Source organism: Macaca nemestrina, chromosome 8 (genome assembly GCF_043159975.1).
Source record: "Macaca nemestrina isolate mMacNem1 chromosome 8, mMacNem.hap1, whole genome shotgun sequence".
Taxonomy (NCBI): domain Eukaryota; kingdom Metazoa; phylum Chordata; class Mammalia; order Primates; family Cercopithecidae; genus Macaca; species Macaca nemestrina.
In genome coordinates this window covers 4,830,427-4,846,754 of record NC_092132.1, presented here as the reverse complement: position 1 = coordinate 4,846,754, position 16,328 = coordinate 4,830,427, and positions in this window count along the sequence as shown.

The following is a 16,328-nucleotide window of genomic DNA, read 5'->3' as shown; positions in this document are numbered from 1 at the left end:
GGTTTTTCTTTTTCTTTTTTCTTTTTTTTGAGACAGAGTCTTGCTCTGTTGCTCAGGCTGGAGTGCAGCGGAGCGATCTCGGCTCACTGCAACATCCTCCTCCCAGGTTCAAGCGATTCTCCTGCCTCAGTCTCCTGAGTAGCTGGGATTCCATTACAGGCACGTGCCACCACGCCCAGCTAATTTTTGTAATTTTGGTAGAGAGGGGGTTTGCCATCATGCCCAGGCTGGTCTCAAACTCCTGACTTTAAGTGATCTGCCTCCCTTGGCCCCCTAAAATGCTGGGATTACAGGTGTAAGCCACTGCGCCCGACTCTTTTCCTTCTTTTTGCCTATCTGCTTTTTTCTATACTGGAGAGGTGTTGCTTTGGTGATAAGAGGAAGACTGTAGTGATGATCATGATGCTAGTGACAAGGGTAATGATCTGTCCCAGGTTGGACCCCATCTCTGTTGTCTTGAAACTCCCCTCCTCACCTTTCCCAACGTTCCCCTCAGCAGGCTGGCTCCTTGGGGCTCCTGCATTGGGTCCTTATTTTTGTTATGTTGTTGTTGTTTTAGAGATGGGGTTTCACTTTGTCGCCCAAGCTGGAGTGCAGTGACGCAATCATAGCTCACTGCAGCTTGGAACTCCTGAGCTCAAGCAATCCTCCTGCCTCAGCCTCCCGAGTAGCTGGAACTGCAGACACATGCCACTGCACCCGGCTAATTTTTCCTTCTTTCTTCTTTTTTTATTCTTTGACACGGAGTTTTGCCCTTGTTGCCCAGGCTGGAGTGCAATGGCGCGATCTCGGCTCACTGCAACCTCTGCCTCCTGGTTCAAGCAATTCTCCTGCCCTCAGCCTCCCAAGTAGCTGGGATTACAGGCATGCACCACCACACCCAGCTGATTTTGTATTTTTAGTAGAGATGGGTTTTCTCCATGTTGGTCAGGCTGGTCTCAAACTCCCAACCTCAGGTGATCCCGCCGCCTCGACCTCCCAAAGTACTGGGATTACGGGCGTGAACCACCGCGCCCGGCCTAAATTTTCTGTTTTACAAGTCCTTGTCTTTTATGCACAGCATCTGCACAAGCCATTCTCCGACCCTGGGGCTCTCCCTCCGGCCCCAGCCCCCTGCCCCACTGCCAACCAAACACTGCCAGTTCACACTGTGATGTCTTCAGAGTCCCTGCGGCTTCATCACAGATTGTGACTCCACGTGCATTTCTATCATAACTCGAATTACACCCCTCACCCCTGTCCTCCACCCCTGGCTTCATAAGAGCAGGGACAGGGCCTTTTCTTTTTTCTTTTTTTTTTTTTTTTGAGATGGAGTCTCCCTCTGTCACCCAGGCTGGGTGCAGTGGTGCAACCTTGTCTCACTGCAACTTCTGCCTCCCAGGTTCAGGCAATTCTCCTACCTCAGCCTCTTGAGTAGCTGGGACTATAGGCACCTGCCACCACACCTGGCTAAGTTTTTGTATTTTTAGTAGAGATAGGGTTTCACCATGTTAGCCAGGATGGTCTTGATCTCCTGACCTCGTGATCCGCCCTCCTCGGCCTCCCAAAGTGCTGGGATGACAGGCATGAGCCACCGCGCCAGCCAACAGGGTCTTTTCTTTTAAATCAACTTCATTATGACATAATTTCATAGAGTAAAAGGCATCCCTTTTAAGTGTACAATGTAATTAGTTTTGACAAGTGTATACACCCTTATAACCACTTTCACAATCAAAATACAGACATTTCCACCATGCCCCTTGGCAGTCAGCCCCCATCCCCACCCTGGCAGGCAACCAAGGATCTGTTTCCCGTCACTGTGAATGTGCTCAGCCGGATCTAGAATTTCATGTAACGTGGTCCTGCAGGCAGTGCTCCTCTGTGTCTGGCTTCCCTTGGCACCGTGCTTCTGAGTCGTCCAGGCAGCTGTGTGTGCCAGTTGCTTCTCCCGCTGTTGGTGTTCCGTGCAGGGATGTGCCATGGTTTGTGAACAGTCTCTCTGCTCACGGGTGTTTGAGTTGTTTCCAGTCACAGTTATTATGAATAAAGCTGACATGAACATTCAGGGGCAATCCTGTGTGGACGTACCTGTTTGTTTCTTTGGGTAAATAACAGAAGTAAAATTGCTGGCTCCCATGGTAAGAGGATGGTTAGCTTTTTAAGAACTGCAACCTATTTTCCAAAGTGTCTGGAATAGATCACATTGCCACCAGCAGTGTGTGAAGGCAGCAGTTGCCACACCTCACTCTCTAACATGGGGTACCACTGGATCATGAGTCTTATAGAGCGCACATCCTGGCTCCTGGCCCAGTGCTGGCCACTGTGGGTGCCCACTCTATTATTTTTTTTTTTTTTTGAGACGGAGTCTCATTCTTGTTGCCTAGGCTGGAGTGCAATGGCGCCATCTTGGCTCACTGCAACCTCCACCTCCCAGGTTCAAGTGATTCTCCTGTCTCAGCCTCCCAAGTGGCTGGGACTACAGGCACATGCCACCATGTCTGGCTAATTTTTGTATTTTTAATAGAGACAGGGTTTCACCATGTTGGTCAGGCTGGTCTCGAACTCCTGACCTCAGGTGATCCACCTGCCTCGGCCTCCCAAAGTGCTGGGATTACAGGTGTGAGCCACCGCACCCAACCTTTTGTTTTTGTTTGTTTTTTTGCTTTTTTTTTTAGAGATAGGGTCTTGCTCTATCCCCCAGGCTAGAGTTCAGGGGTGCAATCACAGCTCATTGCAGCCTCAAACTCCTGGCTCAAGTGATTATCCCATCTTATCCTCCTAAGTAGCTGGGACTATAGGTGCCCAGCACCACATCTGGCTAATTTTAAAAACTTTTTAGAGTTGAGGTCTCACCATGTTCCCCAGGCTGGTCTTGCACTTCTGGGCTTAAGTGATCCTCCTGCCTCAGATTCCCACAGTGTTGGGATTATAGGTATGTGCCACCGTGTTCTGCCAGCTTTTATTTTAAATATACCACTGGGCATGGTAGCGCACACCTGTAATCCCACCACTTTGGGAGGCTGAGGTGGCAAGATTGCTTAAGCTCAGGAGGAGTCTCATACCAGTCTGGGCAACATAATGAAACCGTCTCTACAAAAACTACAAAAATTAGCTGGGTGTGATGGCGAACTCCTGTAGTCGTGGCCACTCAAGAGGCTGAGGTGAGAGGATTGCTTGAGCCTGGGAGGTCAAGGCTGCAGTAAGCCAAGATTGTGCCACTGCACTCCAGCCTGGGCGACAGGGCGAGATACTGTCTCAAAAAAAAAAAAAAAAAAAAAAATTACTCAAAGAATACATGGCCAGGGTATAGAAATTCAAATATTAATGAAAAAATTTTTAATTACCCCTTAATCTGTCGGTCTAGAAACCCATTTTCCAGGCTCCATACCGGGCACCAGGACACAAAGATGAATAAAACACATTCCCGGCTGGGTGCAGTGGCTCACGCCTGTAATCCCAGCACTTTGGGAGGCCAAGGCAGGCAGATCATTTGAGGTCAGGAGTTCGAGACCAGCCTGGCCAACATGGTGAAACCCTGTCTCTACTAAAAATACAAAATTTAGCTGGGTATAGTGGTGGGTGCCTATAATCCCAGCTACTCGGGAGGCTGAGACAGGAGAATCGCTTGAACCCAGGAGGCGGAGGTTGCAGTGAGCCGAGATCGTACCACTGCACTCCAGCCTGGGCAACAAAACAAGATTCTGTCTCAAAAACACCCCAAAACACAAAAAAACCACATTCCCATCTCCAGGGGCTCTACAGGTTCCCGGGGCTCCAGCTGCACAGACAAGGCCCACGTAGGGGCAGGCATGGGGTGGGCTGCAGGAGGGGTGCACAGGAAGAGGTGGCCTGAGCGGGCAGTTAGCAAACTCTTCGGGAGGAGGAGAGGCATGAAGAAAGGGTGTTCAAAGTCCTAGCGTGGAGCGCAGAGGAGCTGGAAGTGGGCTGTGTCTGGTGGATGGGGGTTTCCAGACCCCAAGGCTAATGAGAGTGCCAGTATTTAGCAATTGATCACTGCACATGCCCATTGGGTCCCACTGCCCACACAAAGTCAGGGCTCTCACCGCAGCAGAAAAACATCCACCTAGGATCTGCAGTCATGGAGGAGGCGCGGCTCCCGGCTTCCTTTTGATTTTCACTTGATTTTCATGCTCAGATCAATGGTAAACAAAGAAAGTCTGGCCCCAAATGTGAAATAACCAGGTGGGTCTGGGTCCTTGGACCTCCCCTTTTCCGGCTACTCTCCTCACTCAGTCACCCTACCAGTCTCATGACCCTACAGGCCACCTATCTGGGGATGCTCACATTTCTATCCCAGCCTGCATGTCCCCCGTGAGCCTCCACTGACCTTCCCACCTGGCTGTCTTATAGCCATCTTGGACTTCTGTGCCCTCATATAACTCTGGATACCTCTGTCCCCAAACCTATTCCTTCTCGTCTTCCCCATTCCAGAAATAGGCACCACCATTTGCTCTAACTTCAAACTAAGGAGTCATTCTTTTTTTGAGATGGAGTTTTGCTCTTGCCACCCAGGCTGAAGTGCAATGGCGTGATCTCAGCTCACTGTAACCTCTGCCTCCTGGGTTCAAGCGATTCTCCTGCCTCAGCCTCCCCAGTAGCTGGGATTACAGGTGCATGCCACCACACCTGGCTAATTTTTTGTGTGTGTGTGTATATGTGTGTGTGTGTGTGTGTATATATATATATATATATATATATATATTTTAATAGAGAAAGGGTTTCACCATGTTGGCCAGGCTGGTCTCGAACTCCTGGCCTCTGATGATCTGCCTGCCTCAGCCTCCCACAGTGCTGAGGTTACAGGTGTGAGCCACCACGCCTGGCATGAGGAGTCATTCTTGATTCCTTTTTTCACTCCTAACCCATCCAATCCATCACTAAATCCTATTGATTTCACCATCCAAACACTTCCCAAATTGTACAGGCTTCTCTGCATCCAGTGCCACCTCTCCATTCAGAAGCATTATCAATTTCTCCCTGAACTGCCTCCTACCTGGTCTCCTGTTTCTATGCTTACTACACCCTAAGTTAAAATAATATATCAGCCAACAGTGTTTTCTGTAGAAATAGAAACATCCATCCTATAATTCAAGGGACCCCAAACAACCAAAACTATCTTGAAAAAGAACAAAGCTGGAGGAATCACGCTTCCTGATTTCAAAACTTACTATAGACCATGCACGGTGGCTCACGAGGTGTGTGGATCTTTTGAGGCCAGGATGTCAAGACCAGCCTGGTCAACATGGCAAAAACCCATCTCTATTAAAAATATAAAAATTAGCTGGGCATGGTGGCACATGCCTGTAGTCCCAGCTACTCGGGAGGCTGAGGCACAAGAATCACTTGAACCTGGGAGGCGGAGGTTGCAGTGAGTTGAGATCATGTCACTGTACTCCAGCCTGGGCTACTGAGTGAGACTCACTGTCTCCAAAAAAAAAAAAAAAAAAACACACCTGATTTGGGAGAAGTTCAGACGCTGAAGGAATTGTCGGATATCAATCCGTTTTTACCAGCAGAAAGCTGGGGAATATATGGGAGTGGATTCTAATGGGTCAGTCCAGAGCCTCTAGTTACCAACATAGCTGACTTGCAAGAGAGTCTAAATCCAGTGTGTTAGCTTCGACAGCTGGGATGGCTCCAACTGTTTGCTTAGCTAAGCTAGTGGAATGACATCTGGACTTGAGTGTCCTGCGCCGGTGGCTTTCCTTGAGTTTTAGAGATAATAGCGACCACATTGGAGTATGCTGCTCCGGCCCATTTGACAGATAACCCTGCAGGTCCAGTGGTGCTCAGGGTGTCTGTGACAGGTCATGCTCCTGTGAGTTCTGGTAGGACCCAGTATAACAGTCACAGCACAGGCTGGGTGAGGTGGCTCCCTCCTGTAATCCCAGCACTTTGGGGAAGTCAAGGTGGGGTGGATCACCTGAGGTCAGGGGTTCAAGACCAGCCTGGCCAACATGGTGAAATTTAAATGTCTTTAAATTTAAAGTCTTTACTAAAAAAATACAAAAAATTAGCTGCGTGTGGTGGCGGGCGCCTATAATCCCAGCTACTCAGGAGGCTGAGGCAGGAGAATTGCTGAACCCAAGAGGCGGAGGCTGCAGTGAGCTGAGATCACGCCATTGCACTCCAGCCTGGCAACAAGAGCAAGACTCTGTCTCAAAAAAAAGTCACAACACAGACGCCAAGGGGTTTGGAGCAAAGATATACCCTCCTCTGCAAATGACTATTCTCCATTTAAGCATTACGCAGCTTCAGATTTGCTACCAGGTACTGGTAGAGAACAAATGCCAGACTCTGGGACCCCAAATGAGGGTGTGACCTGGGCCAGCTGTGATCTGAATCAGGTGGGATGTGGCCCATTGAGCCACACACCACACTGCATTGTCAAAGGGAAGATCAGCCTTGAGCAGCTCCCAGGAACACAGGTAAGTCACTGGAGCAGGGTGCTCCCACAGCACCCCTTCCACTCCATCACCTCCTTAGCCACTCCCCACAGATATGGCTTCATGGGGATTCTCCGTGGGCAGAAGAATGAAGAAAGACACAGACCCAGTTAAAATATTGTTTTGTAAATACGCTGGCACCAGCCAGCAGTGGAACACTGTAGCATAGCAGCTTCATTTTAGAATGTGACTGAAAGGCAGAGGTGAAGGGAAAGTCCCCCAGTGGGCCACTTGCCTGGATGGAGAGAAAGCCAGAAGGGTCGTGGCCGGGCGCAGTGGCTCATGCCTGTAATCCCAGCACTTTGGGAGGCCGAGGCGGGTGGACGACCTGAGGTCAGGAGTTCAAGACTAGCCTGACCAACATGGAGAAACCCCGTCTCTACTAAAAATACAAAATTAGCCGGCTGTGGTAGCGCATGCCTGTAATTCCAGCTATTCAGGAGGCTGAGGCAGGAGAATCACTTGAACTCGGGAGGCGGAGGTTGTGGTGAGCCGAGATCACACCATCACATTCCAGCCTGGGCAACAAGAACGAAACTCCGTCTCAAAAAAAAAAAAAAAAAGAAAGAAAGAAAGAAAGAAAGAAAGCCAGAAGGGTTAGGTCTACTCCAGTCAGGGACAGTCACTAACACTTTGAAAGTTCAGGAACTTGGAAAGAACATGTTTGGAGACAGAAAGACAAGAAGGTCTGGGGGCGGGTGTGGATGAACCTCTCGAACTGGGGAGAGATGTGAGGAGATTTGTATTCCATGTGAATGCTCATCAAAGGACACCTTCTACACAGGAAACCTGTAATCAGTAAGTGGCAGGACCTCCCGTTCACACATGTCCATCGGTCTCTTTTCCAGCAGCTCTAAGGTGCTGTGTTAGCGCTTATTCCATCAAGGTTACGTATAATGTGGCCATGGCCACATCTGGAGCTGTGGGAGCCAAGTCTGGAACTGATGCAGTAAGGGCGTCTGCAAGGGCCTTAGATATTTCAGTCTTTCTGCTTTGTCATTCTTGGCATGCTGGTTTTAGGCTTCATGCTTATTGCCTCACGGTTCAAAAATGGCGGCTACTGCTCCAGACTTGGTGACTGCATTAGACAAGAACAAAGGGAAAGGGCAGTTTCCACATTTCTTCATCAGGCCTCAAAGCTTTGTGTTTTTTTTTTTGTTTGTTTTTTTGAGACGGTGTCTTGCTCTGCTGCCCAGGCTGGAATGCAGTGGTATGATCTCAGCTCACTGCAACCTCTACCTCCTGGGTTCAAGTAATTCTCCTTACAGGTGTAGCCACTGCACCCAGACAGCTTTGTCTTTTTACTGAAGAAAAGATCTTTTTTTTTTTGGGACGGAGTCTCTCTCTGTCGCCCAGGCTGGAGTGCAGTGGCACGATCTCGGCTCACTGCAAGCTCCGCCTCCTGGGTTCACACCATTCTCCTGCCTCAGTCTCCTGAGTAGCTGGGACTACAGGTGCCCACCACCACACCCAGCTACTTTTTTTTTTTTTGTATTTTTAGTAAAGACGGGGTTTCACCGTGTTAGCCAGGATGGTGTCTATCTCCTGACCTCGTGATCCACCCACCTCAGTCTCCCAAAGTGCTGGGATTATAGGCATGAACCACCGCGCCCAGCCTGTATCCTCTGATTTTATAAGGATGTTGGATATCTAATCCCTACTGAAATAAATTGGGGTGCGGGGGGCAGTGAGGTTTAAGGCAAGGAATGCCAAAGTTGCCAACATATAAAGTTGGAAATTTTATTTATAAATTCAAATTGAAGACTGGAACAGCACTCACTGATCCCACATTGCCTCATGGCAAAATTGGGCTGCCCTCTTGGATGAGCCAGAGCCGTCAGGTTTGCTACAGACCCCTCCATTCTCTATCACTCACCTGTCAGCTCCACCCATTTCCATTACTGCTTGGACCCTGACATAGGATACTGCTTAAGAGTTTTGTTTTGTTTTTAGAGACAGGATCTCATTCTGTCTCCCAGGCTGGAGTGCAGTGGCACAATCATAGCTCACTGCAGCCTATAGTCACACGCCACCAGGCCTGGCTAGTTTTTAAGTTTTTTGTAGAGGAGGCTTCTCACTATGTTGCCCAGGCTCGTCTCAAACTCCTGGCTGCAAGTAGTCCTCAGACCTCATCCTCCCAAAGGCTTGGGATTACAGGCGTGAGCCACCACGCCTGGTCTGAGAGTGATCTTTTTTTTTTTTTTTTTTTTGAGACAGAGTCTCGCTCTGTCGCCCAGGCTGGAGTGCAGTGGCCAGATTTCAACTCACTACAAGCTCCGCCTCCTGGGTTTACATCATTCTCCTGCCTCAGCCTCCCGAGTAGCTGGGACTACAGGCACCCGCCACCTTGCCCGGCTAGTTTTTTGTATTTTTTTTTTTTAGTAGAGACGGGGGTTTCACCGTGTTAGCCAGGATGGTCTCGATCTCCTGACCTCGTGATCTGCCCGTCTCAGCCTCCCAAAGTGCTGGGATTACAGGCTTGAGCCACCGCGCCTGGCCTGAGAGTGATCTTTTTGAGCATATGTTTCTCCCACTGGGTTAGCACAGTGTTTGGCGCCTAAAGTGTAAACAGGATTTTTTAAAAAGGAAGTTGCCTATTCTAGTAAACTTGGCTAACATAGTGCATGAAAGGAGAGGGAGAGGCTTTGTGTAAAAAAGACCCACACGCAAATCCTACCTCTGCTACTTATTAATACTAGCTTCCTCAGCCTGATTGTTTCCTTATCTGTGAACTGAAGTCAACAGCATCTGCTCCATAGCATTACTAAGAAGCTCCGATAAGCTCGGGCGTGCAAAACCCCAGACAAAACACGGAAGTTCCCTCCTTCTCCAAGAAAGAAGAATAGCTTAAGTTGAAATGAATTTGGGTTGGAATTAGGAAGGAAGATTTTAAGAGCTGAGGCCACATCTTATTATGTTTGCACAGCTAGAAGTGCTTAATAAATATTTAATGATAATGATCATTTAGCTCAATAGAATATAATTATACAAATTGTGAAAATAAAATTATGCCAGGCTGTCATTACAGATAATGGCCTGAATACAGGGATAACAAGGGGCACACCAGAGCCCGTTGCTGTGACGGCTGCCAACAGGCAGGGAGCTCACAGAGCTGCTAAGGGCTCCATGCAGGGATTGTGGGGCCTGGAAACTAGGGAAAGGGGTAGGAGCAAGCAATCTGGGCCAAGGGGAGAGGCTGGTGGGAGCCATACTGTCCAGAGCCTTGTGGTCCAGCACGGTGGACCCATCCCACGGGATGATGGAGTAGGAAGTCATTGGAGAGTTTTCAACAGGAGAATGGCAAGAGTTGATATATGATTTTAAAATGTTTTTATCATGGTAAAATATTTATAACATATATATTAACATTACTATTATATATTAACATATTATTATTATATTGTTAATATTAATTTTATTATTTTGTTATAATTTTATTATTTTATTATTTTGAGATAGGGTCTTGCTCTGTCACCCACCCTGGGGTGCACTGGCACAATCACAGCTCACTGCAGCCTCTACATGTTGGACTCAAGCAATCCTCCCACCTCAGCCTCCAAACCTCTGCCTCCTGGGTTCAAACGATTCTCCTGCCTCAGCCTCCCAAATAGCTGGGATTACAGGCTTGTGCCACCACGCCCGGCTAATTCTTATATTTTTAGTAGAGACGGGGTTTCACCATATTGGCCAGGCTGATCTCAAATTCCTGCTCTCATGATCTGCCCACCTCAGCCTCCCAAAGTGCTGGGATTATAGGTGTGAGCCACTGTGCCCCGCCTAAAGCAAAATTTTTAAAGGAAAGACTGAGGCTACATCTCTGCTATCTGCCAACTAGATACAGGGATTATGCAAATTTCCTCCAGGAAATCAAGCGGAGGGAGTGACTGGGATTACAGAGGCACATCACCACGCTCCATGCTGGGCTTTTTCTGGTTTTTCGATAGTACTCATCCCAATGGGTATGAGGTTGTATTTCACTGTAGTTTTGATTTTCATTTCCCTGATGACAGTGATATTGAACATTTTTTCATGTACTTATTGGCCATTTGTATATCTTCTTTAGAGAAATACCTATTCAAGTCCTTTGCCGATTTTAAAATCAGATTGTTTTTGTTGTTGAGTTTTCGAAGTTCTCTCTATATTCTAGATATTAATCATCCCTTATTGGAGGTATTATTTGCAAATATTTTCTCCTCTTCTGTGGGTTGCCCTTTTACTCTGTTGATAGTGTCGTTTTTGTTGAGATGGAGTCTTGCTCTGTTGCCCAGGCTGGAGCGCAGTGGGGCAATCTCAGCTCACTACAACCTCTGACTCTGGGGTTTAAACAATTCTCCTGCCTCAGCCTCCCAAGTAGCTGGGACTACAGGCACGTGCGCCATCACACCTGGCTAGTTTTTTTTTTTTGTTTTTTTTTTTGAGAGGGAGTCTCGCTCTGTTGCCCAGGCTGGAGTTCAGTGGCACAATCTTGGCTCACTGCAACCTCCATCTTCTGGGTTCAAGTGATTATTCTGCCTCAGCCTCCCAAGGAGCTGAGATTACAGGCATGCACCATCACACCTGGCTAATTTTTGTATTTTTAGTAGAGACAGGGTTTCACCATGTAGGACAGGCTGGTCTTGAACTCCTGACCTCAGGTGGTCCACCCGCCTCGGCCTCCCAAAGTGCTAGGATTACAGGCGTGAGCCACTGCGCCCGGACTTTTTTTTGTTTTTGCGACAGAGTCTCACTCTGTCAGCCAGGCTGGAGTGCAGTGGCATGATCTTGGCTCACTGTAACCTCTGTCTCCTGGGCTCAAGCAATTCTCCTGCGTAGCTGGGATTACAGGTGTGTGCCACCATGCCTGGCTAATTTTTGTGCTTTTAGTAGAGATGGGATTTCACCATGTTAGCCAGGCTGGTCTCGAACTCCTGACCTCGGGTAATCTGCCCGGCTTGGCCTCCCAAAGTGCTGGGATTACAGGCGTGAGCCACTGTGCCCGGACATTTTTTTTTTTTTTGGCGACAGAGTCTCACTCTGTCGGTCACGCTGGAGAGCAGTGGCACGATCTCATCTCACTGCAACCTCTGTCTCCTGAGGTCAAGCAATTCTCCTGCTTCAATCTCAAGTAGCTGGGATCACAGGTGTGTGCCACCATGCCTGGCTAATTTTTGTCTTTTTAGTAGAGATGGGATGTTACCCATGTTGGCCAAGCTAGTCTCCAACTCCTGACCTCAGGTAATCCGCCCACCTTGGCCTCTCAAAGTGTTGGGATTACAGGCGTGAGCCACCACATTGGGCCTGGCTAATTTTTGTATTTTTAGTAGAGAAGGGGTTTGACCATGTTGCCCAGGTTGGTCTTGAACTCTTGACCTCTGGTGATCCACCCATCTTGGCCTCCCAAAGTGCTAGAATTACAGGCGTGAGCCACTGTGCCTGGCTGATAGTGTCTTTTTATGTACAGATTGTTAAATTTTTCATGAAATCCAATTTGTCTATTTTTTCTTTTGCTGCCTGCACCTTTGGTTATCTAAGAAATAACTGCCAAACCGTGTCATGAAGCTTTTCCTCTGTATTTTCTAAAAAATTTATAGTTTTATAACTTTCACTTCAGTCTTCAATACATTTTAATGTTTGCACATGGTATTAGATGAGGGTCCAACTTCATTCTTTTGCATATGGATATCCAGTTTTCCCAGCACATTTGTTGAAAATACTTTTTCCCATTGAATGGTCTTCGCATCCTTATTGAAAATAATTTGACCATATGTGCAAGGATTTGTTTCTGGGCTATCTATGCTATTCCATTGGTCTGTATGTTTGTATTTTTTATTTTTTTTGAGGTGGAGTCTTGCTCTGTCGCCCAGGCTGGAGTGCAGTGGCGCGATCTTGGCTCACTGCAAGCTCCATCTCCCAGGTTCATGCCATTCTCCTGCCTCAGCCTCCCGAGTAGCTGGGATTACAGGTGCCCACTACCATGCCCGGCTAATTTTTTTGTATTTTTAGTAGAGACGGGGTTTCACCATGTTAGTCAGGATGGTGTCAATCTCCTGACCTTGTGATCCGCCTGTCTCGGCCTCCCAAAGTGCTGGGATTACAGGTGTGAGCCACCGTGCCCGGCCGTATGTTTGTCTTTATGCCAGTACCACACTGTTTTGACTACTGTAGCTTTGTAGTAAGTTTTTTTGTTTTGTTTTGTTTTTTGAGACAGGGTCTTGCTCTGTCGCCCAGGCTGGAGTGCAGTGGCGCGATATCTCATTGCAACCTCTGCCTCCAGGCCCCATCAACCTCTAGGCTACGAAAGGTAAGGGTCTCTTCTGGCCATCACACAAACTGGTTCTTTCATCATGCTTGATATGAGAATGCCTCAGCTTTTATTGAGCTTTTTTCTTTCTGAAATCTCTCCAATGCAATCAGAAGCAGCTGGCCCATCCCACAAGCTTTGTGGCCACCATTCCCACCATGGTGGCCACTTGTGGCAACTTTGCCTTCAATGGACACTCCATGCAGGCAATGACAGGTGATGGTTTCAGTAACTACTTTGCCAGGGCATGCTGTCAGTAAGGGCTTCTCTACATACCAGCGCAATCAATTCAGATGAACAGCCCCAGATCCTCATTTTTGTGGGTGTTTCCAAGGACCACTCCAGGGGGGGCTCCAAGTATGAATGTTTCAACGCTCAACCAGGAAAGCAGAAACTTCTTAGCTATTTCTACTTTTATTTTTTTGAGAGTGAGTCTTCCTCTGTTGCCCAGGCTGGAGCGCAGTGGTGTGATCTCAGCTCACTACAACCTCCACCTCCTGGGTTCAAGCGATTCTCCTGCCTCAGTCTCCCAAGTAGCTGGGATTACAGGCATGTACCACCATGCCCGGCTAACTTTTGTATTTTAGTAGAGACGGGGTTTCACCATGTTGGGCAGGCTGGTCTCAAACTCCTGACCTCAAGCGATCTGCCTGCCTCAGCCTCCCAAAGTGTTGGGATTACAGGCATGAGTCACTGCGCCTGGCCGAGAATTGTTTTCAAGGGTATTGTCAGCGCTGGAGGCGCATGACTGAGAAGAAGGTGTGTGACTGAGAAGGCAGAGGTGCTATAGAGCAAAAGGGAGGAGATGCTACCTAGAGATCAGGAAGCTGGGACTGCCCCTGGCCCGGAGCCCACACTCGCTCCAGGACTCCAGGGCTGCCACTGTTGAGCAGACACTTAAGAGTGAAGCTGCTCATGGCCGGGCGCGGTGGCTCAAGCCTGTAATCCCAGCACTTTGGGAGGCCGAGACGGGCGGATCACGAGGTCAGGAGATCGAGACCATCCTGGCTGACACGGTGAAACCCCGTCTCTACTTTAAAAAATACAAAAAACTAGCCGGGCGAGGTGGCGGCGCCTGTAGTCCCAGCTACTTGGGAGGCTGAGGCAGGAGAATGGCGTGAACCCGGGAGGTGGAGCTTGCAGTGAGCTGAGATCCGGCCACCGCACTCCAGCCTGGGCGGCAGAGCGAGACTCCGTCTCAAAAAAAAAAAAAAAAAAAAAAAAAAAAAAGAGTGAAGCTGCTCAAAGCACCACATGTGCAGGTGGTGATCCCTATAACCCCACTGCAGTCACTACCCTGCAGTCAGCAGGCAGATAAACAGGCTTCTTCCTCCCACCCCACAGCAATCTTTCACAGGAGCCTCCAATTTGCAGAACCTACCCAGAAGCCAGCCAACAGGGCATTCTGGGAAGTGCAGAAAACTGCCTTGTACCACCCTGGGATGCCCATGAGAATGGTGCAGAGGCACTGTCGTTAAGACAAAGTGAGCCCCTAAAAAATGGAGCTAACAACAGGATGAGACTCACTCACTGAGCTTTTTCCAGAGCCGGGAAGTTCTCAAGGATAACAGTCTTGAATTCTGCCATTTAGGTTTAAAGCTTGTTTCCTTTTTTACATTTTTTTTTTTCTTTTTGTAGAGACAAGGATCTTGTTATATTGCCCAGGCTGGTCTCAAACTCCTGGTTTCATGTATTTCTCCCGCCTCAGTCTCCAAGTGTTGGGATTACAGCTGTGAACAACCACACTGGCTTTTTTTTTTTTTCCAAATGGTAAGCACTTCTTTTCCAGTCTGGATTTCCGCTTGGCTTCTCTACTTCTCAAATTATTAATAACTGCAAACATCACCTGCCCATTCTACAAGCTGAGCTTCTCATCCCTATTCTTTCTCCCCTCCCTCCCTCCCTCCTTCCTTCCTCTTCCGTGCTCTTTCCTAATGTTAACCCACCCTGTTCTCACACATACTCAAAAGAGAAAGACAAGCCATACAAAAAACAATAGCCAGCTAGGGAAACAAAACATCTACCAGCTTCAAAATATGTCATCACTATGGCTTGTTTCTTGTGTGGACCAAAGGACCCTCTTGTGTAAGCTGCTCTTGTGTAGCAGTTGCCTGCCCGTCTTTTGTGAATGTCAAGGGCTTTCCCACTTACAGAGGCAAGGCTGGGAGGGAGAGGGAGTCTGCAGCTCCACCTCCTGCTTGTGCAAACTGCCAGGCGTTGGCTCTGCATAAGGCACCGTGCAATTTCGTCATCACTCAAGAACTAGTGTGTGCTTTTAAAGTGGATCTGCTCCCTTCAAAACCTTTTTTTTTTTTTTGAGAGGAAGTCTTACTGTTGCCCAGGCTGGAATGCAGTGGTGTAATCTCGGCTCACTGCACCTTCCACCTGAATTCAAGTGATTCTTCTGCCTTAGCCTCCCGTGCAGCTGGGATTACAGGTGCTCACCACCATGCCCAGCTAATTTTCGTATTTTTAGTAGAGACGAGGTTTTGCCATGGTGACCAGGCTGGTCTGGAACTCCTGACCTCAGCAATCCATCTGCCTCGGCCTCTCAAAGTGCTGTGATTACAGGTGTGAGCCACTGTGGCTGGCCTGAAACTTTTTTTTTTTGAGATGGAATCTCGCTTTGTTGCCCAGGCTGGAGTGCAGTGGCGCTGTATCTGCTCACTACAACCTCTGCCTTCCGGGTTCAAGTGATTCTCCTGCCTCAGTCTCCTGAGTAGCTGGGACTACAGGCGCTCACCACCATGCCCGGCTAATTTTTGTATTTTTAGTAGAGATGGGGTTTCACTACGTTGGCCAGGCTGGTCTCGAACTCCTGACCTCATGATCCGCCCATTTTGGTCTCTCCAAAACTTTTTTTTGAGACAGGGTCTTGCTCTGTTGCTTAGGCTGGATTGCAGTGGCACAATCACCGCTCATTGCAGCCTTGACCTGCTGGGCTCAAGCCATTCTCCTGCCTCAGCCTCTAGAGTAGCTGGGAACACAGGTGCATGCCATGATGCCCTATTAAATTTTTTTTTGCTGGGCGCAGTGGCTCACGCCTGTAACCCTAGCACTTTGGAAGGTTGAGGTGGGAGGATTACCTGAGGTCAGGAGTTCAAGACCAGCCTGACCAACATGGCAAAACCCTGTCTCTACTAAAAATACAAAATTAGCCTGGCATGGTGGCACATGCCTGTAATCCCAGCTACTCGGGAGGCTGGGCCAGGATAATTGCTTGAACCTGGGAGCCAGAGGTTGTAGTGAGCCGAGAGTGTGCATTGCACTCCAGCCTGGGCAACAAGAGCGAAATAAATACATAAATAAAAATAATTTTTGTTTTGTTTTTGAGACAAAATTTCTCTGGTTGTCCAGGCTGGAGTGCAAGTGGTGCTGGTCTGGAACTCTTGACCTCAGGTGATCCACCCATCTCGGCCTCCCAAAGTGCTGGGATTACAGGCGTGAGCCACAGCACCCAGCCGGAGGTATTCTTTATTTTTCAGTCTCCCTCAGACCTGAAGGTCAGCTCTAAGAGGGCAGGGACCACGCAGCCCTGCTCACTGGCTGTACCCTTGTGCTTAGCAATGCCTGACATGTATTTCTGTGCTCAATTATGTGCG